The 23,378-nt window shown below is 43.4% G+C and overlaps 1 protein-coding gene across 5 annotated transcripts in view; it reads left to right on the top strand.

Annotated features, from left to right (window-relative positions):
* Nucleotides 1-23,378, top strand: part of PTPRE (protein tyrosine phosphatase receptor type E) — a 247,563-nt gene that overhangs the window by 58,708 nt on the left and 165,477 nt on the right. For 2 of the 5 annotated variants that reach the window (XM_054035389.1, XM_054035391.1), the window contains one exon: nt 4,033-4,068. The exons of the other annotated variants lie outside the window; for them this stretch is intronic. The gene's annotated coding sequence lies outside the window, so the exon portion shown is untranslated. The remainder of the gene's footprint in view (nt 1-4,032; nt 4,069-23,378) is intronic. 5 annotated transcript variants of the gene reach the window in all.

The raw sequence follows: 23,378 nt of genomic DNA, 5'->3' as shown, positions 1-23,378 counted from the left end.
CTCCATATACTCAGACAGCGAGACTCAAGTGGTAATCAGGAGCCTTTCAGTTGCTGTCTACACCTGAATGAATTTCACCCTTGATCTATAATCTGAAATGACAAGTGAACAAAATGTAATATATCTGGATGATAAGCTTGTCTTAGGCCTTGTCTCTACAGACAGAGTTTTGTCGACCAAAGTCATGTCGACACTCAAAAAGCGCTATAATAAAATTGCTATTGCATCTTTGCACTCACTCTCTTTGTCAGCAGAGTGTGTCCACAGTTGGGGCACTATTCTTGATCATGTGAGCAATGCACTGTAGGTACCTATCCCACAGTCCAGCTCAACACCTTCTGCCGCTAGGTCTTGTGGGAAGGCGGAGTGGATCACGGCGCATCTTGGGACTGGGCTCAATGTCCCATGATGAAATGTGTTCTGTCCCAGCATTCCATGGGCTTCCAGCTTTCTTTCGTGGCATTTTTCAGTGGCCCTTGTATGCTGTGCACTCTGGCATCTTTGTGAGAAGGGATGGTGTGAAGAGTTGCCCCCCACTTTCCGGGGTGCCACCTGATATAATGGGAGTCCCACTAAGCCTGCACGTTCTATCAACCTGGGTTCCCTCACTCTGTCCTGCTGTGCCAGGCCCTCAAGCCTTCTCTAGCACACACATAGGTAGGGCCACACCCAGCTACAAAAAGACACAGGCACTGAAATCAGCTCTGTGGGGGAAGACTCAGCTGGGGGATTGCCCAGGACTCAAGAGCACACCCAAAATGGTATTGTCTTGCGCTGCACAGAAATCTGTACAGCGTAAGCTCATGAAAATTGCCCCCTCCCTCAATGTGGAGGAAGATATGAAAAGCTTTTTGCCCCCCTACACCAGTTATGAATTGCACAAACTGGGTTTTAGAAAACAAGTTTATTACCTACAAAGGATAGATTTTAAGTGATAGCAAATAGATCAAAGTAGATTAATAAATAAAATAAAGCAAATACGCAAACTAAGCTTAATACACTAAAGAAACTGGCTACAAGTAGTAATTTCTCACCCAAAATGTTGTTTTAAGCAGGTTGCAGAGATTCTTGAAGACAAACTTCTTTTGCTTGCAGCTTAGAATTCCAAATATTCCTTTCAGAGGCCAGACACCTTCTAGCCTGGTTCTAGTTCTTCCCCAGTTCAGTCTTAGGTGTTTTTAGCAGGCATCTTGAATGGGGATTCAGTGAAGATCCGAGCCTGATTAACTCACTCTCCAGCCCTAAATAGGATATATATATGGCGGGAATCCTTTGTTTTCTAGTTTGATCCCCATCCCATACAAGTGAAAAATACTAGTAGTCCAAGATGGTGTCCAGTACCAGATGACCTGATCACATGACCCTGCAGTGTCAAAGCAGCGTCCCAGGAAGCTTTCAGGAAGGTGGGAGATTAGCATCTTCAAAGATCTATTGTTCTCCCAATGATTTATTGACTGATTGCATTTTGTCTGGTGGGTGTTTCCCAGGTGCAAACACTTTTGCAATTGATATATAGTCAATATTCCTAACTTCAGATACAGAAATGATACATGCATACAAATAAGATAATCACATTCAGTAAATCATAACTTTTCCAATGATCTCACATGACCTATCTTGCATAAAACATATCTTAGTTATGCCATATTCATATCATAACAATCTCTGAAGAATATGGGGTGTAGTGCCACAGATGGATTCTGCACTGCTCTCCTATGCTGTCATTAAGATATCACGGATGGCAGTGCAGTTAATCACGAAGTTCCTAACTGAAGAAGACTCCCAGTTGCCTGATATGACGTGTAATATGGATAGGGGCAACTTTAGATTGCTTTTGGCATTCATGGAACAACTGCAGATGGTGGACCATTGCTTTTGGGCTTGGGGAAACAAGCACTGAATGGTGGGATTGTATCATCATGCAGGTCTGGAATGATGAGCAGTGGCTACAGAATTTTCAAATTTGGAAAGCCAGCTTCCTAGAACTGTGTGCAGAACTCACCCCAATACTACGGTGCAAGGACACCAGAATAAGAGCTGCACTATCGGTAGAGAAGCGCGTGGCAATCACTGTGTGGAAGCTGGCGACTCCAGACTACTACTGGTCGGTTGCGAATCAATTTAGAGTCAGTAAGTTGACCATTGTGGCCACGTTAATGCAAGTGTGCAAGGCAATTAATTGCATCCTGCTACAAAGGACTGTGACTCTGGGAAATATGCGTGAAAGACCGCTTTGCAGAAATGGGTTTCTCTAACTGTGGTATAGATGTGATAGATGGTGTACACATTCCAATTTTGGCACCAGACCACCTTGCAGTGGAGTACATCAATAGGAAGGGGTACTTCTCCATGGTGTTGCAGGTACTTGTGGATCACCATGGGCATTTCACTGACATCAACGTGGGTGGTCAGGAAAGCACACATCTTCAGGAACACCGGCCAGTATAGAAAGCTACAAGCAGGGACTTTCTTTCCAGACCAGAAGATTACAGTGGGGGGATGTTGAAATGCCCATAGTGATCCAGGGAGACCTGGCATACCCCTTACAGTCATGGCTCATGAAACTTACATGGGGAACTTGAACAGCAGTAAGGAGGGATAGCTCTGTGGTTTGAGCATTGGCCTGCTAAACCCAGGGTTGTGAGTTCAGTCCTTGAGGGGGCCATTTGGGATTTAGTTAGGATTGGTACTGCTTTGAGCGGGGGGTTGGACTAGATAATCTCCTGAGGTCCCTTCCAACCCTGATATTCTATGATTCTAAGCAACAGGCTGAGTATGTGCAGGATGGCAGTGGAATGTGCCTTTGGCAGATTAAAAGCACGTGGTGCTTTTATGGTAGGTTAGACCTCAATGATGATAATATTTCCATGGTCACAGCTGCATGTTGTACGTTGCATAATCTTTATGAAGCTAAGGGTGAAAGGTTTGCTCAGGGGTGGAGTGTTGAGGCAGACCACTTTTGGTCTTTGATTTTGAGCAGCCAGATACCAAGGCTATTAGAGGGGCCCAGAGAAGGGCAATTTGAATCCGGGAGGCTTTGAGGCAACACTTTGAAAGTGAGACCCAGTAATGTATTCTCTGTGATTGATTGGTGCTGCAGTGTTACATTACATGTAGTTTTCATGAAGCAGTGGTGAAATTTGGGACCTTATAGTCCAGTAACCAAATGATTAAACTGCCTGTGTATGTATTGGTAGTGCCTGCTGTCTCAATTTTGTAGGAAACAAATAAAGATGAGTTACCGTTCAAAAACTTTGCTTTTATTGCACCACAAACACAAAGATGCTTGGTGGGAAAGGAGGTACCAGGGAAGGGCAGACTTTCAGAGCTGTGTGTAGGTCCAGTTATCATTTTGAAAGTTGTTTGGAGCACAGGGGAAAGTGAGAAGTCCCGGAAAGTGGAAAGGACTGTGCAGGTGTAGTTGGGGTGGCGGCACAGAAAAGAGTTCTGAATGTGCTGCAGGGGAGGGTGGGCATGCATCTGCTCAGTCTACAGCATTATTAACCACTTCAGAATCTCTATTTGCTCCTTCATGACTTTAATTATCCACTCAGTAGAGTCCTTAACAAACTCCTGATTTTCTTTTCTGTCCTGCCTTTTGGCTTCCCTCCATTCCTTGCATTCTCTTTTCTCTGCATTGGAGAAGTGCAGCATCTCCCAGAGTATGTCGTCTTTGCTCCATCTTGGGTGCTTTCTTATCTGGCGGAGATGCTCGGCCACTGTGTGGGGTGTTCCTCAAGGCCCACATCTGCTGAAGCACAAGGAATAATGCACAAAAGCATGTTTGTTAAATTCACGCACAGTATTGAAACATTTCAGTAAAATACACCTCTGCTAACATAATAATCACTTCTGACTGACCCTTGGCAAGCACGCATCTCGATGAACACTCAAAGTATGATGAGTGTTGGCTTGGGGGGGCGGGTGGGGGGGGGGAAGAGGCACTCTACATGGGGAAGAGAGCACTCTGCAAGGGTTGCGGTGCAGCCAACTAGGGGGAAAAATCTAAAATTCTCCCACACTTTTCCACAGGCGGCGGTCATTGTGGCAGATATCTCAGTGCTGAAGGTAAGCAGATAAGCAAGATTACATCTACTACATGTTTGTGGCTTCTGCTCTGGTCCCTATGCTGCTTGCCTGTGTGCCACAAGTAATTGTCAAATGGCGCGGGAAAGTTTCCCGTGAGATCTCTGCATGCATCAATACCCTGTTCCGTCGTACTGATTAGCTATACAAGGAAATGTCTAGCTCACAGAAACACAGCCAAGCTCGTACATTTCTGTACCCTGAACCTACCTCCCCACTACACAAACCACAGCCACTTACCAGACATCTCGTCTCCTGCTTCTTGCTCGCCAGAGGGCAACTGCTGAGACTGGCTAGACACCTCCAGAGTGGTGAACTGTTCCTGGCTGCCTGCCCCACCGGGCGACCCCGACGGGAGTTCCACATCATTGTCTAACTACACCTCTTCATCAATGACTTCATCCTCCCGGTTGGGTCCTCTTTCTGCCACCTCCAGGCTTGCCAAAGTATCCACGGGGTTCTTGGTGGTGGAGGTGGATCACCACTGAGAATAGCATCCAGCTCCTTTATAGAACCGGCAGATCTTAGGTGCAGCACCAGTTTGCCTCCCTCGTCTTATGGTACACCTACCTCAGCTCCTTTATCTTTGCTCTGCACAGCAGCGTGTCCTGATCATAGCCTTTTTGCACAAGTCTCGTGAAACCTGCCTGTAGGTATCAAAATTCCAACAGCTCAAGTGCACCTGGGACTGCACAGCCTCCTCTCCCCATATACTAAGCAGATCCATCATCTCCAAGCGGGAAAATGGGAGAGCATTTGCTGCGATAAGCCACCATGGTCACCTGGGAAGAGGCAATGAGACCTCTCCATGCTGAGCCAAGAGGAAATGGAATTTCAAAATTTCCCGAGGCTTTTAAGGGGGAGGGGTGGTTGGTCGTTTACCTGGCTGCAGGGCAGTGCAGTTCAAACTGCTGACCAGCGCGGTCAGGATGGGCATTGTGGGACACCTCCTGGAGGTCAATTAAAGCAATGAAATCAAGTGTGATGTCTACACTGGCACTGTGTTGACAAAAAAAATGTGTAAAAAGCCTTGTCTCTTGTCGGAGTGGTTTTATTTTGTCACCAAAACAAGGCATTTTTTGCTGCCAAAAGTTGCATCTCAGTGTGTACGCATTCACTGTTTTTTCGACAAAAGCCTTTTGTCGACAAAACTCTTCAGTGAATTTAAGGCCTTGTCTACACTAAAGTGTGTATTTTTGCATTGTAAATAGGGAGCATTGTGGCGCACAAACAGGTTTTTATTCTCTGTGTTGCTTAGTAAGTAGAAACAGATGGCTCTGGCAGAAACAGATCTCTTGTCAGCTTCCTTTGTAAGTTGGTGCCATAATTCACATTGAGACAGAGCAAACTGGAAATCTAAAAAGTATTTTGAATTTGTTACCCCACCAGAAAACAGGAAATCAGTCCTAGAAGGCTCAATGAGGTGCTAAGCGCCCTCCTCTCCCAATGACTGTAGTGGTATTTGATGGTACTCCGCTCTTAACAGGATGGAGCACTAAATATACTTACCAGATAGATTTCAGAGTAGCAGCCGTGTTAGTCTGTATCCTCAAAAAGAGCAGGAGTACTTGTGGCACCTGAGAGACTAACAAATTTATTTGAGCATAAGCTTTCGTGGGCTACAACCCACTTCTTCGGATGCAGAAGTGGGTTGTAGCCCACGAAAGCTTATGCTCTAATAAATTTGTTAGTCTCTCAGGTGCCACAAGTACTTCTGTTCTTTTACCAGATAGATAAATTCTCCCTTTACAGCAGAAATCTTTTTTTAAAGTTAAATATTTGTACAGACTTTTAATTGTGGAAAAATAAAAATGAAGTTCTTGGTACTGATGATTATTGGTATAGACGCAATGCTCTGTAAAATACTGAACATATCTGAGAGGTTGCTGTTAAGAATTAGGCCCCTTTGCTCATCATTGGGGCAAGGTATGAAAAGGAGCAAATAAGTAAAATAGCATGACAAATGCAAGAAGGTGGGAAGTGCCAATGAAAAATGACTTTCCTTATCTTGTCTTGGTAGTGCATAGCAGCCCCTCACCTCCACCCCAGCCAGTTCTACTTAATTTGGCAAGAGAGAGAGACTATGGATAGACATGGTGTCAAACCAAGGGGTTTGTTTTGTTTATTTTGGGAAGGGGTTTGGCTACATTACATGAATGTCTAAGCTAAAAGTTTGTCATGTAGGTCATCCTAAGCGGGTGCCAATCAACCTTGACCCCACACCAGAGAATCATGTATTCTCTTCATGCTACATTTTACAGAAAAGCCTATTTAAATAATATTATTGAATGCCTGGAATAGATTGGAACTAATCTCTCTCTTTCTCTCTCTTCTATCTCCCTCCTCTCCACCCCCCCCCCCCCGCCCCAGTAAAGGGAAGCTTTCTTTGAATTAGGAACCCAACTTGACAGAGCTCAGAGAAGGACATTAATTATTTTTTTTAGAACCTTTACAAAATTGAATTCCTATGGGTTATGGAAAAGTCTGCTGGTGAATGATTTCATAGAGGCAATGGTTTTAAGACTAGTTAAATCTGCTTGTGGCCAAGATTCCCAAAAACCCATGTTTCTATTATATTCTTACACATCTATTAATCTGATACAATTTTTCTAATTTCCCTTTAGGAAGATATTCACTAAGTATAATGTAATGAACAACAGATTCAAAACCTGCAGACATATCTCCACAGTTACAATGATCAACACCCCCCATAACACACCTAACATGAATCTTACACGTGCCTATCACAACATGTGGTGTACCTCATCCAGACACTGCCCCAATAACTATGTGGGTGAAACCATGCAGTCACAATGCTCTTGAATGAAATCACACAGGAAAATGGCGAAAGGCAAAAATACCACATCACCTGTGGGTGAACACTTTTCACCAAGTAATCACTCTGTATCTGACCTATCAGATAAGTCCCCATAGTCCTTATCCTCAAAGGAAACTTGCACAATGAGCCTGAGAGCTTAATGTCATAACTTTGCTGGAGACTAAGAATAGTGGACTGTACAGAAACAGGTTTCAGAGTAACAGCCGTGTTAGTCTGTATCCGCAAAAAGAAGAACAGGAGTACTTGTCTCTAAGGTGCCACTAACAAATTTATTAGAGCATAAGCTTTCGTGGACTACAGCCCACTTCTTCGGATGCACGAAAGCTTATGCTCTAATAAATTTGTTAGTCTCTAAGGTGCCACAAGTACTCCTGTTCTTCTTTGTACAGAAACACTGGATTTATGACTTATTACAACAATCTAACTCGCTAACAAACCTCCTCTTGCTGTTCCCCCCTCCCCCCTTCCTTTCACTCATGTGAGTGACGGAGTGTTAACAGGCCACTTAACCCATATTTCAAGGGACCTTTCGAGGTGAACTGCTTATGCTAAACAATCTGTACTACCTTGTATTTAGCTGTGGATCTGTCTCTCCAACTGAATTTGTTGATTTTTGTAGTGCATATTGTAGCTGCAGCAAACAATGGGGATTTTAAATACCCTAAGTTTAAAAACACACATGCTGCTCTGAACAAGTAGCACAAATAAATCTCGACTCAGCCTTACTGTCAGCAGCTTGTCCTTGTAAAGCATTGAAAAATAAACAACAAAACAAAACTCAACCCAATCAGCCAAACAATAAACAAAATAAATGAGATATTTGTTATCCTCTGTACTTTGCCAAACACCACGATCCTCATACCAGTGGATGATCTTGCTTTAAATCAGTGTATGTTTGGGCAAATCTTTCTTAATTACAATGTTCATTTTCATGTCAAAGTAAAACAAGATTGCAAAGTGAATAGTACATAAATTACAAATCCAGTTGTATATGTGCATTCAAGTAAAAGGTCTGTTTATGGTTGAATTGGATAGTGCCAATGTCAGTCAGCTCTTTTTGCAGCAGCACATTGTAGACTATTCCAGAACTATAATTCATTATAAACCTTTTGTCACCGTGTCTCAGTGGGTCACAGCTGAGAATACCAAATTCAGGGCAAACTGCTGAGAAATAGGGCAGACTCACCCCCAAACTGGTGGTTATTCTATCATTCGATTACACCAAACCAGTAACAAAAGTGAACTTCTCTCTCACCACACTGGTTAACAAGAAGCCAAAAATGCTGTCGTCTTAGGCATTCCAGCTCTTGGCTCACCACCCGGACACTAGACTCTGATGAGTGGTTACTGAAAACCAATTTAATCAAATATAGGGTCCTTCTAATCCCAAGGGATCAGCCATTTAGCCAGGTCAATATATAAATCAGATACTACCCAGTAATCACACCACTGCCAATCCTTTAGTAACTAAAAAGAAGAGAGTTATAAATGGTTAATACATCATATACAAACAGGAGATTATTCAGTGTGCATAGATCAGGATCATAGCAGTGATAGAATAAACTGCTAGCTTGCAAAAGCCTCTCCCTGTAATTACTCAAATATATTGGGGGTCATCAGTCTTTGTTAAAAGCTTCCTTGCTAGAAAGCTAGTCCAGAGAAATTAAGCAAGAAATAAAGGCAAAATGGAGATGTTTTAGGGGCCCTTTTTTATGTCCTTTGCCATGTGCATTGAATTTTACTGTCTCGAACAAAGTTTGCAGACCAGGTACCTGGAAAATTACTGTTCCAAGATGGAGTCCAGGGTCACATGAGCATATCTCATGTGCTTACATGCTTTGATGACTCACAGTGATGGACATTGGTCCCTCAGAGACTGAGGTGTCCGCAGGAAGAGCTGTCTGGGGTGGGATGTGTTTCTTCTAGGGCCTGTTGTGAGAGTTAAGTGTCTTTGATGGGCCATCAACACACGGCTGTCTGGCACCAATGTAAATTGTATCTGGTGGGTGTTACTCAGGAATACAACTCATATATAAGATACTAATTCATGGCCAGTATTCATAACTTTAGATACAAAGATGATACATGCATATAAAGAGGATAATCCTATTCAGCAAATTATAACTTTTCCATTGACATCTTACCTGACATACTTTGTACAATATTTGTTGCAATTGTATAACAGTGGTAAATCAGGAGCTGTGGAAGCTCCCTAAAAGTGGGGAACCATGGACCCATCCCTTCCCCCCAGAGGCCCCACCCCTGCCCTGTCCCTTCCCTCTAGACCCGGTCCCTGCACTGCCCATTCCCCTGAGGCCTTGCTCCCACATTGCCTCCCCTCCCCCCACACCCCACTGGCTCCTCTCCCCCGTTGCTCACCCTTACAGCTAGTGAAAAGTAATGGGGCCATGGCCCCCTGACCTCCACCTCTTCCGGCACCCCTGGTGGTAATATCAATTATATAAATCAGGGGTCTCAAAGTCCCGGCCCATGGGCCATCTGCGACCCAAGAACCTCCCCATTGCGACCTGAGGAGGAGAGACCCATGCTGCCAGCTCTGTCTGCTGCAGGCGCTGCCCCCTGCAGCTCCCTTTTGCTGCAGGAGAGGGACAGAAATACCATCACTAGTTGGCAGGCAGAGTCAGCCATGGACACAGCATCATTAGGTGCCAGGCAGAGTCAGCATGGAGGCAGCCGCCAGAGGAGGAAATAGCCCGTTGGGGCCATGTGCTGTGTCTGGGGAGCACATGAGCCCAGCTCTCTCCGCCACTCTCCAAGCTTTTCTGGCCGTGCTCACATGTTCTTAGTACCGCAGTGGTGGCAGCTTCTGCTGTCACCTCTGCCGCTCTGACCAGTGAGAGAGCAGCACTTTAAATGTTTGTGTGTTATTTTGCCATATTGCCAAAATATTCCTGAGCAAGCTAGAGAAGATGGTATAGTGATTTTTAACAGCAATGGTGATTTTTGTTAGGAGAAGCTGAATGTAATTTCATGGAAATACTCCTGTGATCGGAGGGTGTTCTCCCTGCCAAACCTCAAAGGCCTGCGGCACGCTTGTATAGAGGTGTGAGAGTTTATCAGGGAATACGTCACAATAATGGAAAATGTTAGTTACTATCAGCTCCCCTTTAATAGTCACTTGAGATATTTACTTGGCCATATTTTAATCTTAATTTTAATTATAGACTGAATTTCATGCCCTAAGATTACTTTAAACATCAGGCAGCTGCAATAAATAGGTCTTCTCAACTGTGTGGACTCCATAGAAAATCTAAAACAAGCATTAGAGCTAAGAATGCAAATGGAGTTGGAAAATAGAAACTCAGCTACTAGAAACAGAATAATGTGTCAGGCATGTCGTCATCCCATATACTGGGAACTCTGGTGCAAAATAAGATTTATTTACGCTCTTCATATAGCTATTAATTCCTACTGCTACTTAGCGGTGTTGGAGGAGAATCTTTAATTTCAAACCTTTCTCAAAGTTTAGGGCCTAAACTGAGGAGCTGACTTGGAGTTGCTCAACATCTTGAAAATTGGGCCCTAATTAGCATTTATGAGGTGAGGATCAGTTGGAGCTAAGGGTGAGGCCAGGAAATGAAGCAGAGAGGCTAAAAATGCCATTGGGAGTGGAAAGAGGAAATCCAGCTGAGCTGAGAACGCATACAACGACTACTTTGCAGAAGCCATGGAGATTCAGGGTTCTGGAGCACAGTCTGTGAAAAGAGAGGTACAGCAGGTCAGTGAAGCTTATGCAGCATCTCTGAGGGTGGAGGCCTGAGAAAGAGACTAGTATATGTGGGGCAAAGCAGCAAGGGAAGAGCCAGATACCTGTTTCTAATAAACAGGAAGGAGACAGTTCTCTTGAGTAAACCCACCGCTCTGACTTTCAAAGTACTGCTCTCTTTTTCTTTAAATCTAGGGATTTTGGAGTATGCTGTTTCCTTAGCATGCTCCAATGCTGTAGGCTCTCTTACTGTTTTCAGCTACCATCTGAAGAACTTCTGCTATCAGGAGAAGGATGGATAGCAAGGAGTGGGAATTCCTAATCTGTGATTTTAAACTTGCTTGCAATTCTCTCTTCTCCCCCACTTCTGAGCATGTTGCTGCATCACTGTCCTCCTGACTGATTTGCTCTCTTTTACTCAATGCAAGTTAAACGCAGAAGTGCCAAAAGTAAAATGTCTGTCTCCCAAGTCCAGCAATGAGCATCTTGCCTGTTGGGTCACTTCTGGCCCCCTGGAAAAAAAAAAAAAGTTGTGTATTTCTAGTGCCAGTGGAATTTTTTTTTTTAATTGCATGTAGTCACTGAATGCATATTGTAATATATTATTAGCTAATTGAAAGAGTCATTTACTATGGATGTAGAATTAGTATGCTAAATTAAAATGTCATCTCAGCTGAATGCATTGTAAAAGGTGGGGGAAGTTACATACTTTCTAACAAGTATTTGTCATGTAGCTTTTGTTTTGTTAGCTTGAGAAATAAGGGATTTCCAAAAGGGGTCGCTAAGTAACATGGGTTAAATAATGCTCCTGGGAGCTCATAAACAAGCTGCACAGCTTTATGTATTTTTGCTTCTGTTGCTTTGATACAAACACTTCAATGGAGTTATAGAAAGGAGCAAGCCTGGGTTGTGTATTTATAAATCCAAACATGAAACTATGACACGTTACAGAAGGAACACAGTAGAACAGCAATACAACCAAAAAAAGTGGAGGATGGAACTTATCAAGGGGCATAGTGCAGCTGTTAAGCTGGTCAGTTTTGAGATGCTTGTCCCTGAAGGATGACCGTTCCGTGAACCTCCCCGCCACTTATCTTCCTTTATCTTTCTCCAGTCCAGCCTCTGGACTCTATGCCCCCTCACCTGTTTTCCTTGCTTCACTTGTTCCAGTGTCTACCTTAAGGAAGAGCTTGGGTCTCTGTTGTGTTTGTAGTAAGCCACAGACAACTGTTTAATTGTTACATCACTCAGTGAGCAATTGAATCTGTATCTCTGCCGATCCTGTGGAGTGTGAGGCTGTGATTTTGAAAAGGCCAGTCTCAAACTAAGAGCAAATATATGTCAATTGCAAGGCACCGTACTAGAAATTCTGAAAATGGTCTTGAAAAATGTCAAAATTCAGCATTTGGGAATGAATAACTCATTATCTAGGCTTGCCAACTAGACCTGAGATTGTATGTGTTTGGGGTTATATTCAATGACCTAGAATATACTAAGCCACCACTGGTATGCACAGTCCATTCTGTTGTCTGTACATTGATTTCTAGGTTGACTAGCTTGCTTCCTTTGTAAACTATCCCCTTTTATCTTTTATTCATGGTGAGTGCATATAAATCTCAGGTGGAATTCTGATCTCTTTCCCCTGAGTTCTTGTCCTATAAAATAACTCTTCTTCTTGTATGGACTAGACCAGGGTAGGCAACCTATGCCACGCATGCCGAAGGCGGCACGTGAGCTGATTTTCAGTGGCACTCACACTGCCCAGGTCCTGGCCGTCGGTCTGGGGGGCTCTGCATTTTAATTTAATTTTAAATGAAACTTCTTAAACATTTTAAAAACCTTATTTACTTTACGTACAACAATAGTTTAGTTATATATTATAGACTTAAGAGAAAGACACCTTCTAAAAACGTTAAAATGTATGACTGGCACGCAAAACTTTAAATTAGAGTGAATAAATGAAGACTCGGCACACCACTTCTGAAAGGTTGCTGACCCCTGGAATAGACATTAAAATGTAGTAGAAATATCAGTTTGGGAAATGGAGACAAATGGGGGAGACAGTTGGATGGACCTCACTTCCCTGAGGTGAGCCTTCAGTTTTTGTTATATGGGACAGAGGAAGATATATGAGGGGAAGGAAGCTAGGCAAAGTGTAGCCATTCCCTAATGGGTTTTGGGAGGCTCCCTGGACAGTTTTAAGTACACAGTCCATGCAAGGAGATTTCCTTGCTGCATATCAGGGAGAAGTAATATGTTGCTTTGGAGTGTTCATTACCATCGAACCCTTAAAACACTACCTAAGACCCATCAGACCAGGGGTTCAAAATGAACTTAAGTTCCTATTCTTTTGCTACTAATGAACTCCTCTCTCTAGCATGCATAATGCTATAATGAATGTTCATCCTTATTACCTTGTTTGTGGAGCATACTATTTTAATAATTTTGGATGTCATACACACTTTTAAAGGTTGCATTACATTAAGTAGTAGTTAGCTCAGCAAAAGTAGAAATATTTCCATGCAACAACCTGATCATGCTTGTTTTGTATTCTGTTCACTCCCGTCAGTACTGGATTCAGAGGATAACCTATATGTACAATCGCAGTCGCCCTGAGCTAAATTGATTTGACCTCTGTTTTTTAAAGTGCACTTTGGACAGAAATGGGTAGCTTTCTTCAACAATTTTCAGGCTATGTGTTGCATCTTACACTTTGTATGCCTGCTACATTTAAGTAGTGCAGTTTGTTGTCTGGCAAATTGATGTCATTGACATATTGCTGCAAGGAACTGCACACGATAGGCACTTCATTAAAAATCTAATGATTTAAAATCTAATATTTTATTCTCAGCATGATTCTGGTAATGTGGAATGACTTGTAATTATTATGAAGGGGGAGGAGTTTCAAATGAAGCATGGAGGTTGTAGGGGTCTTTCTGTTGCTTTGTATCTTGTAAGATTTTAAATAGATCTTGCCAAACTTAAGACACGTATATGGCATATCCTTAAGGAAATGTTGATGGGGAGTTTTAAAGAAAGATCCATTCAATCTAGTTTCCTTTATTAATGAATGAAAAGAATAAATTTGTCCTGAAAATGTGTGGCCCCAAGATGAATACAAGGCTATAATTCAGTTTGATTTTTGTCCCCACCCTAAATGTGAAACAATTTGTGTAAAATCTAAAGCCGGGGTGAGCAAACTTTTTGGCCCCAGGGCCACATCTGGGTATGGAAGTTGTATGCCAGGACATGAATGCTCACAACATTGGGTGTTGGGGTGAAGGAGGGTGTAAGGGCTCTGGCTGGGGTGCAGGCTCTGGGGTGGGGCTGGGGATGAGGAGTTGGGGGTGCAGGAGGGTGCTCGGACTGGGACCGAGGAGTTTGGAGGGCGGGAGGGGGATCAGGGCTGGGGTTGGGGCACGGGAGGGGGTCAGGATTCGGGCAGCGCTTACTTCAAGCAGCTCCCAGAAACAGCGGCATGTCCCCCCTCCAGCTCCTATGTGGAGGTGCGGCCAGGCGGCTCTGCACACTGCCCTGTGTGCAGGCACCGCCCTTGCAGCTCCCATTGGCTGCTGTTCCATAGCTGCCCCTATGGATGGGAGCCGAAGTGGGGACGTGTTGCTGCTTCCGGGAGCCATGCGGAGAGGGGCAAGACCCCGACCCCGGCTAGAGTGCCAGAGAGGGGCAAGCCCCAGACCCCGCTTCGTGGCGGGAGCTCAAGGGACATAGTTTGCCAACCTCTGATCTAAAGGATTGGTTAGTTGCATACACTGGTCTGGATTTCTTTAAGCTGGGCTCACTTGAACCAGATGCCTTTGACTACAGCTAAATCAGGGGTGGGCAGATTACAGCCTGTGGGCCACGTCCAGCCCATCAGCCGTTTTAATCCGGCTCTCAAGCTCCCACCGGGTAGCGGGGTCTGGGGCTTTTCCTGCCCCAGCGCTCCAGCTGGGGAACTGGGTTGGGGGCTTGCCCTGGTCCATGTGGCTCACTGAAGCAGTGGTATGTCTCCCCTCTGGCTCCTATATGTAGGGACAGCTAGGGGCTCCGCATGATGCCCCCACCCCATGTGCCACCCCTGCTGCTCCCATTGGCCGGGAACCATGGCCAATGGGAGCTGCTGGTGCAGTGTCTGTGGATGGGGCAGCACACGGAGCCGCCCTATCGTGCCTCCATGTAGAAGCCAGAGGGGGGTATGCTGCTGCTTCTGAGAGCTGCTTGAGGTAAGCACCACCCAGAGCCTGCACCCCTGAACCCCTCCCGGGCCCCAACCCTCCGCCCCAGCCCTGATCCCCCCTCCTGCAACCCAAACCCCTCATCCCCAGCCCCAACCCAGAGTCTGCACCCCCCAGCCAGAATACTCACTCCCCCCTCCACGGCCCAATCCCCTGCCCCAGGCCTGATCCCCCTCCTGCTCTCTGAATCCCTCGGTCCCAGCCTGGAGCACCCACCTGTACCCCAAACTCCTCATCCCTGGCTGCACCTCAGAATCCGCGCCCCAGCCCCAATCCCCCTTCCGCACCCGGAACTCCTCTTTTCTGGCCCCACCGTAGAGCCCGCACCCCTTCCCACACCTCAACCCCAATTTCGTGAGCATTCATGGCCTGCCATACAATTTCCATACCCAGATGTGGGCCTCAGGCCAAAAAGTTTGCCTACCCCTGAGCTAAATGCAAGGTTATACATCTAGGAACAAAGAATGCAGGTTGAGGGAATAGGAAATCATGCTTATATTTATAATTGGAAAAAAAAACTTGTATATAATGAAGGATTCATGTCAAAGCTCCTGATGAAGCTAAAAATAAATCTATTGATCTCGTGAAAATGAGTGCATACAGGTGCACTACAACAGTCCCCACTTATTTTTTTCCTGTTCCTTAGTAGAGTATTGATATTTACAAGTACTTTCATGGCCAGCAGGATTGCAAGCAGGGAAGAGGCAAAGAGATGGGAGGAATGGTGACATGTTTGTCTAATATAATAAATTTGGCACTTTTTACTCATGAGGGAATTCTGCACCAAAAAATTAAATATTATGCGCACAATATTTTAAAATTCTGTATATTTTATATGTCAAAATAACACAATATAATCACATTTTCAATTATTTACTGACAAGTATTTTGAAATAAATTAGCAAAATAATTGAAAATGGTGTAATTATATTGTTGCTGTGTTTCTGTTATTTTGACAATTAAAATATGCAGAACTTTGCAGAACTAAATTTAAAAAAAAAATTGGTGCAGAATTTCCTCGAGATTACCAGGGTTCTGTGTGGCTCAATCTGGGTGCAGGCAGCTCAGTGGGGGGGTCTGGATGCAGGCGGAAATCTGGATGTACAGGGTCTCGGTGCAGGGTTCTGGGTGCATGGGGAATGGGACTCTGCAGGGGAGTCCAGGTGAAGAAGTCCAGGGCTCATTGGGGGGGGGGGTAGGCTGTGGGAGTGGGGTTTAGTGTGTGGGGGGGGTCAGGGTGCAGCTGGTTGGAACTCAGTGGAGTGTGGGTGGCTCTGGTGTGTGTGTGGGGTTCCGGGTGTGGGGGAGGGGTCACTTTACAGGGAGCCGAGAAGGGTAAAAACCACGAGAGGTTCTGGGGTTGTAAGGACCCTCACAAGAGATTGATTTAGAATGGTGGTTAAAGTGGGTCACTGAAAATCATCCGCAACAAGCCACCCTGCAGCAGCAGCTGCTGTAACAGCTCGCTGCCCAGCAGCAGCAACAACAGCAGCAGATGAAAAGGGAATTAGCCACGTGCCAAGAGGAGCAACAACAGAATGTTGTCTGTGCTCTGTGGGAGTCTTGGGAAAGCCATGGACCACGAGCAGAAAACCTGATCCAATATGTCCTTCAGTTACTTGAGTGGCTTAAAAAGTTGTAGGCATTTGCCTGGAAGAACCTGTAGGGGGCCCAGTAGCACTAGGCAAAGCGTATAACCGAGGAACATGGTTATGAGTATTCAAGCTGGGGGATTGAGTTCCACTACTGTTGCAGAGCACAGACTGTAAGTTATTGGCCTGATGGCAGGGCTGTTCGAGGGGCTGTGATGCGTAGGTCTTGTCGATTACAAGGTACAACGCCTGGAAAAGAGAAGGGACTCCCAAATCTATTTCATCAGTGTTTCTCAAATTTCTGTATTGGTGACCCCTTTCATACAGCAAACCTATGAGTGTGACTTCCCCTTATAAATTAAAAACACTTTTTTTGTATTTAACACTTATAAATCCTGGAGGCAAAGCAGTATGTGGGGGTAGAGGCTGACAGCTCGCGACCCCCCATGTAATAATCTTGTGACCTCCTGAGGGGTCATGACCCCCAGTTTGAGAACCCCTGTGCTACATCAAGTTGGTAAAGGCTAGCGGGACAGGGAAGCCTTCCTTATCACTCCCCTTGCCACTGACCCTGGACTAGGACCTGAAATTCTGATGACACAGATGGATAACACTGCCAATTTGGAGGGAGATACTAGGGGTTGAAAGAAGGCCCAGATGGAGTAGCTAATACAAATGTTCCCTCAAGTATTCTCCAGCTTTCCTGGGTGTATGCATCTAACATGCCATCCCATTGAGACCGACCCTGGGCAGAAGGTGAGAGAGAACCCTTGGCCCCTGCCCAAGAAGATGTGGGACACTGTTAAGACCAAACTCCAGGCAGTGTGTAGTGGAGGAGTCCTGCAGTGAATTGCAAAGCTCCATAATTCTCGCCCTGAAGCACAATGGCACAATGATGTTTTGCTTTGACTTCAGCAAGGTTAATGTGATCTCCAAGCTTGATATGTACCCTATGCCTTGGGTGGACAAGGTACTGGAACAGTTTGGGAAAGCCAGGTACGTGTCTACAATAGACCTTACAAAAGGCTATTGGCGGATCACCTTGACACCAGAATCCAGGAAAAAGACGGTTTGCCACGCGTTTTGGAGTATATAATTTCCTAACAACGCCGTTTGGGCTGCGGCAACCTTTCAAAGGTTAATGTATCGGTGCTTGTTCCACATGGGCACTATACCATGGCTTCATTGGATGACATAGTCCTATGTCATTCAGACTGGGACAGCCATCTCCGCCATGTCACTGCTACAGTCGATTGCCAAAGCTGGTCTGTACTACAGTCGATTGCCAAAGCTGGTCTGACTGCCATCCCAATTAAGTGTAGGTTTGGAAATAGCAAACCCATGTACCTGAGATATACAGTGGGAGGCAGGCATATATGCCCACTTGTGAACAAGGTACAGGACCTTACCAACTACCCAATACCCTCAGCCAAAAAACAAGTCAGACAATTTCTGGGGTTGGCTGGATAAAACAGATGCTTCATGCCTATCTTTGCCACTATCGTAGTCCCATATGGACCTGATGAGAGATGGGAAGCCTCGAAAAGTGCACTTTTCAGTCAAGTGTGATACAGCCTTTAAAATGCCGAAGGAGGCTTTATGCTGTGATCTAGTGCTCTTCAACCGAGATTTCTCAAAGGAATTTATATCTCAGACAGATGCAGATGTGGCACTTGGGGTGGTGCTCTCCTAGGTCTCCCAGTCATTTTTGAGAGTATGTAATTGGGGTATATATACCCTACACCAGGGGTTGGCAACCTTCGGCACTCGGCCCATCAGGGTAATCCACTGGTAGGCTGCGAGACATTTTGTTTACATTGACCATCCGCAGGCACAGCTCCCAGTGGCTACGATTCGCCGTTGCCGGCCAATGGGAGCTGCGGGAAGCCGACCCCTGCCTTACCCTCATGACAGAGGTGCTAAAGAGGCCTTGGGGGCAGGGATAGCCCCACCCCTATGGTCTTGTCAATCATGTCTGATAGGAGGAAAGTGTGGTCAGCTGCAGGGGGGAGGAGCAAGGCTGCCCTAAACAGGGGACTGCCAGAGTGACTCCTGGAGTCAGAAGGGGAACTCCCATCCAGGAGATCTTTACCCTGATCCTATGAGGAGGGCAGTGAACTCCCAAGAAGAGTCTTAAGAAGGTCTGAAAGGGGTAGAGGCCTCTGGTAAGAAGTAATGTACTTTGCTGGAGCCACCCAGTGCAAGTAACTGGGCATGGTCAGGTTCTCCCATCATCTGGGAAGAAAGCCTTAGGGGACTCCTTTACAGGTTTGTTTGACTGAGATCCTCTTTCTGCACATCTTCTGCTTCCTTTTGGAAACGTCCTGTGATATATATATGATATGTATTGAATGCATGGCTAAAAAGTCTGCAAATATTTTGCCTTTTTATTACTTATTTTATTGACATGTAACCAGGAGGGTACCATTTTTTAAAGTGTATTTCAATTATCTTAGAAGGGCAAACCTCATTCTAATACTTTTCTGATTGGACTTGTAGTTCCTATCCAATTGTGAATTAATTCAGAATGTGATTTTTAACATGGAAAAGCTTCAGAAAACATGCTACCACGTGTGAATTGTGGCTTCATCCTGGAGATGATACTGGTGTAATATTTGAGATTATTATATTGCCAATGTATTTTTCATTTTAAAGACAAATTCAGCTTGTCCTGAAAGAACAGATATGTAACCTGGAAGAATCTTATTTTAGATAGCTTCATAAAAGTTAAGCCATAATACTGTACCCAAAGTAGTATGAAATAAAAAATACATGAATTGAAATAGGTCACATTGAAGTTCCCCCATATCTACACTGGAAAGATTGAAAGCTCGTATGTAGACCACCCTAGGGGACCGAACACAGGGCTGGATTAATGCACAGACAAACTAGGCATGTGTCTCTTGGCCAAATTCGTGTTTTGTGTATGTGTGGGGATTTTTTTTTTTTTTTTTTTTAAATCAATGTGGATTTGTGCATGACCTGAAAGAACAGTTTGTTTGCAAATCTGCACCAGAGCATGAGTGGCTAGAGAGAGTCTTCTCACACAGCTCAGACTCTTTTGCCATTTCCAACAGAACCAAAGAGAGAGGAGAGGGGATTGGTTTAAAAAAATCCCACTTCCTTCTCCAACAGCAGTAAACGAACAAGCTGGGGTGGGAATTTACTGCAGTGGCATGTATGGGAGGGAACATCATAGAAGTGTTTTTTTTTTTTTTTTTTTTTCTTCTTCTTTCCATTTTTCAGCTATTTGTTGGTATTCATATCAGAAGGTAGCAGTAGGAGCTCAGAAGTGTATGTTCCCCTTGGGCCCAGAGATGGGTTAATCTGGTCCTGAGTGGACAAATGATTCAATATACTTACTTGGGGAATTTAGACAATCTTTACCTCATTCTCCTCTAGTGTTTTGAAAGACAAAAATTTATTTTCTAATGTACTAGGTGAAAATGCTTCTCTTTTTCTGAAACCAGGCAATTGTAAAGTTGTTGATAGGGCTTAGAGGGTGTGAACTGTATTGACACCTGCTTTGTGGTGATTTTTATTGAAAACCTCAATACAAGCAGACTGATTTCTGCTGATGGCCCAAAGCATCCAGAGACTCCACTATGCAGAGAGCCCTGGAATCAATCTATCTATCTATCTATCTATCTATCTATCTATCTATCTATCTATCTATCTATCACAAATAGAAGAAAAGTAAAGTTGATGATAATAATGAATACAAACCAAAAGTTATGAATTGTTGAAAATAGATAAGGGAAGCAGAGAGACACAAGGAGAAATCTATGGCCAGTAGAATTAGGGATAATAAGAAGGAGTGTTTAAAATATGTTAGGAACAGAAAGAATCCAGATAAAGGTATTGGTCCATTACTACTGGTAGATGGAAATAGTAACATTATCAATAATAATGCAGGAGAGGCAAAAATGTTAAATAAATATTTCTGTTCTATATTTTTTGGGAAAACAGATGATATAGTCTCATCATATGATAACACTCTTTCCATTCCACTAGTATCTCTGGAGGATGTTAAACAGATGCTATTAAAGTAAGATACTTTGAAATCAGGAGGTCTGGATAACTCTAATCCAAGAGTTTTAAAAGAACTGGCTGAGAAACTCACTGGACCATTATGTTGATTTTCAATAAGTCTTTGAGCATTGGAGAAGTTTGAGAAGACTTAAATATTGTTATAACATTAGTTTTCTTTCAAATGGATCAACAGGATGTCCTGGGTAGTTATAGGCCTGTCAGCTTGACATCGATCCAGGGCAAAATAATGGAATTGCTGATATGGGACTTGTTTAATAAAGAACTAAAAGAGAGTAATGTAGCTAATGCAAATCAACATGGATTTATGGAATATAGCGCCTATCAAACTAACTTGATATCTTTTTTGATGAGATTATCAACAAAAATTGTAAAGTTATTGATTTTAATGTTGACTTAATATATGTAAACTACTGTAAGTCATTTGACTTGGTACTGCATGACATGATTAAAAAACTGAAACAATATACAATTAACATGGAACACATTAAATGGATTCAAAACTGGCTAACTGATAGATCTCAAAATGTAATTGTAAATGGGGAGTCAACATGAAGCAGGTATTTCTCCAGTGGAGTCCCACAGTGATCGGTTCTATCGAACATTTTTATCAGTGACCTGGAAGAAAATATAAAATCATCACTGATAAAGTTTGCAGATGACACAGAAAATGGGGGAGTGGTAGATTATGAAGAGGACAGGTCATTGGTTCAGAGTGATCTGTGTATCGCTTGGTAAACTAGGCACAAAAAAAAATATACATTTTAATATAGCTGCACATAAATATATACATCTCGGAACAAAGAATGTAGGCCATACTTACACCATGCGGTACCGTTTACTGGGAAACAGTGACTTTGAAAAAGATTTGGGGTTCATGGTGGATAATCAGATGAACATGAGCTCCCAATGTGTTGCTGTGGCCAAAAGAGCTAATGAAATCCTGGGATGCATAAATAGAGGATTCTTAAATAAGATTAGAGAAATTATTTTATCTCTGTATTTGGCACTGGTGTGACTACTACTGCAACGTTATGTCCAAATTTGGGGCCCAATTTAGGAAGGATGTTGATAAATAAGGATTCAGAGAAGAGCCATGAGAATGACTAAAGGATTAGAAAGGTAATATCTTTTATTGGACCTTCTGAGAGAGACAAGCTTTCGAGTTTACACACAACTCTTCTTCAGGTCTGGGAAACTAACTGATAGAATCCCTGCTAAATACAAGATGGAACAGATGTGTTAACTACTTTCGTTAAACAATAAGTCCCTTGAAATATGTCACCATCCCCTGTGATCACAGAGGTGATTTATGTCCAAAGGATTTGAGAGCGTTGGAGAAGGGGTTAATGCAAAGGCACAATAGTGTCTTCCCACAGTCTGAGGAAAGAATTTGCTTCCTGGAACTTGAAGAAAGTTATTTTGATGAAGATCTGAAAATGCTGCTGCATCCGTGATTTATAAGATGCAGTTTGCTTTTCCCATCAGAAGTGTACAGACTTGTAATGTCCACTCATTTCTCTTCCATCTTTCATTCCTTTAGAAGCAAAGAGAAATATAGAAGTTAGTTTTTAAAAGGCTGTTCTTCGAATGTCTGTGTTGGGCATGTTTTAGCAAAGGACTTTGTAACTCAATTCAGTTGAATTTAGAAGCTTGAGTGTGCAGTCCTACTTGCAGCCTGTAAGTAACTGTGTGGGCCCCAAAGCTAAAAGCATTTAAAAGGAGAATACTGAATTAATTTTAACACAACAGACCCCATGTTTTTCTCCTTCTTCCTCCTCCTCCTCAAACTCCACCATAGTGACTGCTAAAATAAATAGAAGTCATACTCAAATAGGACATATCGGCGTATTTGGTTGCGTTATATCTAGGATACATGGTTCCTCAAAGATGGGCCTTGTCAGAAAGCAGTTTGGAGCAAGCTGCTGCCTTGCCTTGCTGATTTGAAATTGAAAGACGGAAGAATCTAATTTAGTGTCACTGTTCAAAACTGGGATGCCCTTGCAAAGCTCTGTAGCTATAGTTTTTAATATACCACATAGCAATAGTGGAGATACAGTTCTAATTAATGTTGGTCATAAGGTCAGAGAGGTGGTTAAATTGTCTTGTGTTTAGAATTATAGCCTCTGGCATTTAATATGTCTAATTTAAGGCCTTGACATAATGTATTAGTATACTGTAATGTTAAGCTCAGTGATGCAGCAGAATTGTGTGGTTCACTAATGAAGTTTTACATTGTAGTTGTGTATACAATTTGTTCAGGAAACTGTACGATGTGAAACAAATGGGTTGATTTAAGTTTTTCATATGACTGCAATGGGAAGCGGCAGAACAGGCACAGCAGCTATACTGCAGCATCACCATGGCAACCATTGGAAATAATGGCACCCTTTGGGAATACCAGAGATCTCAAATTCTGTTGCAGCCAAGTATTATTATTAGTCTGTGATTATAGCACTATTAGATTATTGTTTCAGAATTCCTCATCAGTAAAAATGAATTGGAGCTGCTCCTTTTCTAAAGCCTCTGGGAAGGTATTCACAAGCAACTAATACTGCTGTAGGTCAGTTAAAAATAAATTTAAAAAAATGCCAGAAATAAATGGCAAATATAGAGTGAACGACATTCACAGAGCTATTAGATGCGAGGCTGAAAGCTGAATAACAGATCCTGAATCCTTTGAGTAGTCCCATTGAAATTAATGGATGTACTTGTGTGAGTAAGGGCTACTTCTCATGTGTGTGAAGGGTTCCAGGATCAAGGCCGTAGATAGAAAATATCTTTAATAATGACAAGAGAAACTACTGTGCTGTTGTTCTCTAGCTATGCTCTTTAGAGGTAGATGTATT

Source organism: Malaclemys terrapin, chromosome 7, assembly GCF_027887155.1.
Source record: "Malaclemys terrapin pileata isolate rMalTer1 chromosome 7, rMalTer1.hap1, whole genome shotgun sequence".
Taxonomy (NCBI): domain Eukaryota; kingdom Metazoa; phylum Chordata; order Testudines; family Emydidae; genus Malaclemys; species Malaclemys terrapin.
The sequence above is the reverse complement of the archived record's forward strand: the minus strand, read 5'-3'. Positions and strand labels throughout refer to the sequence as shown.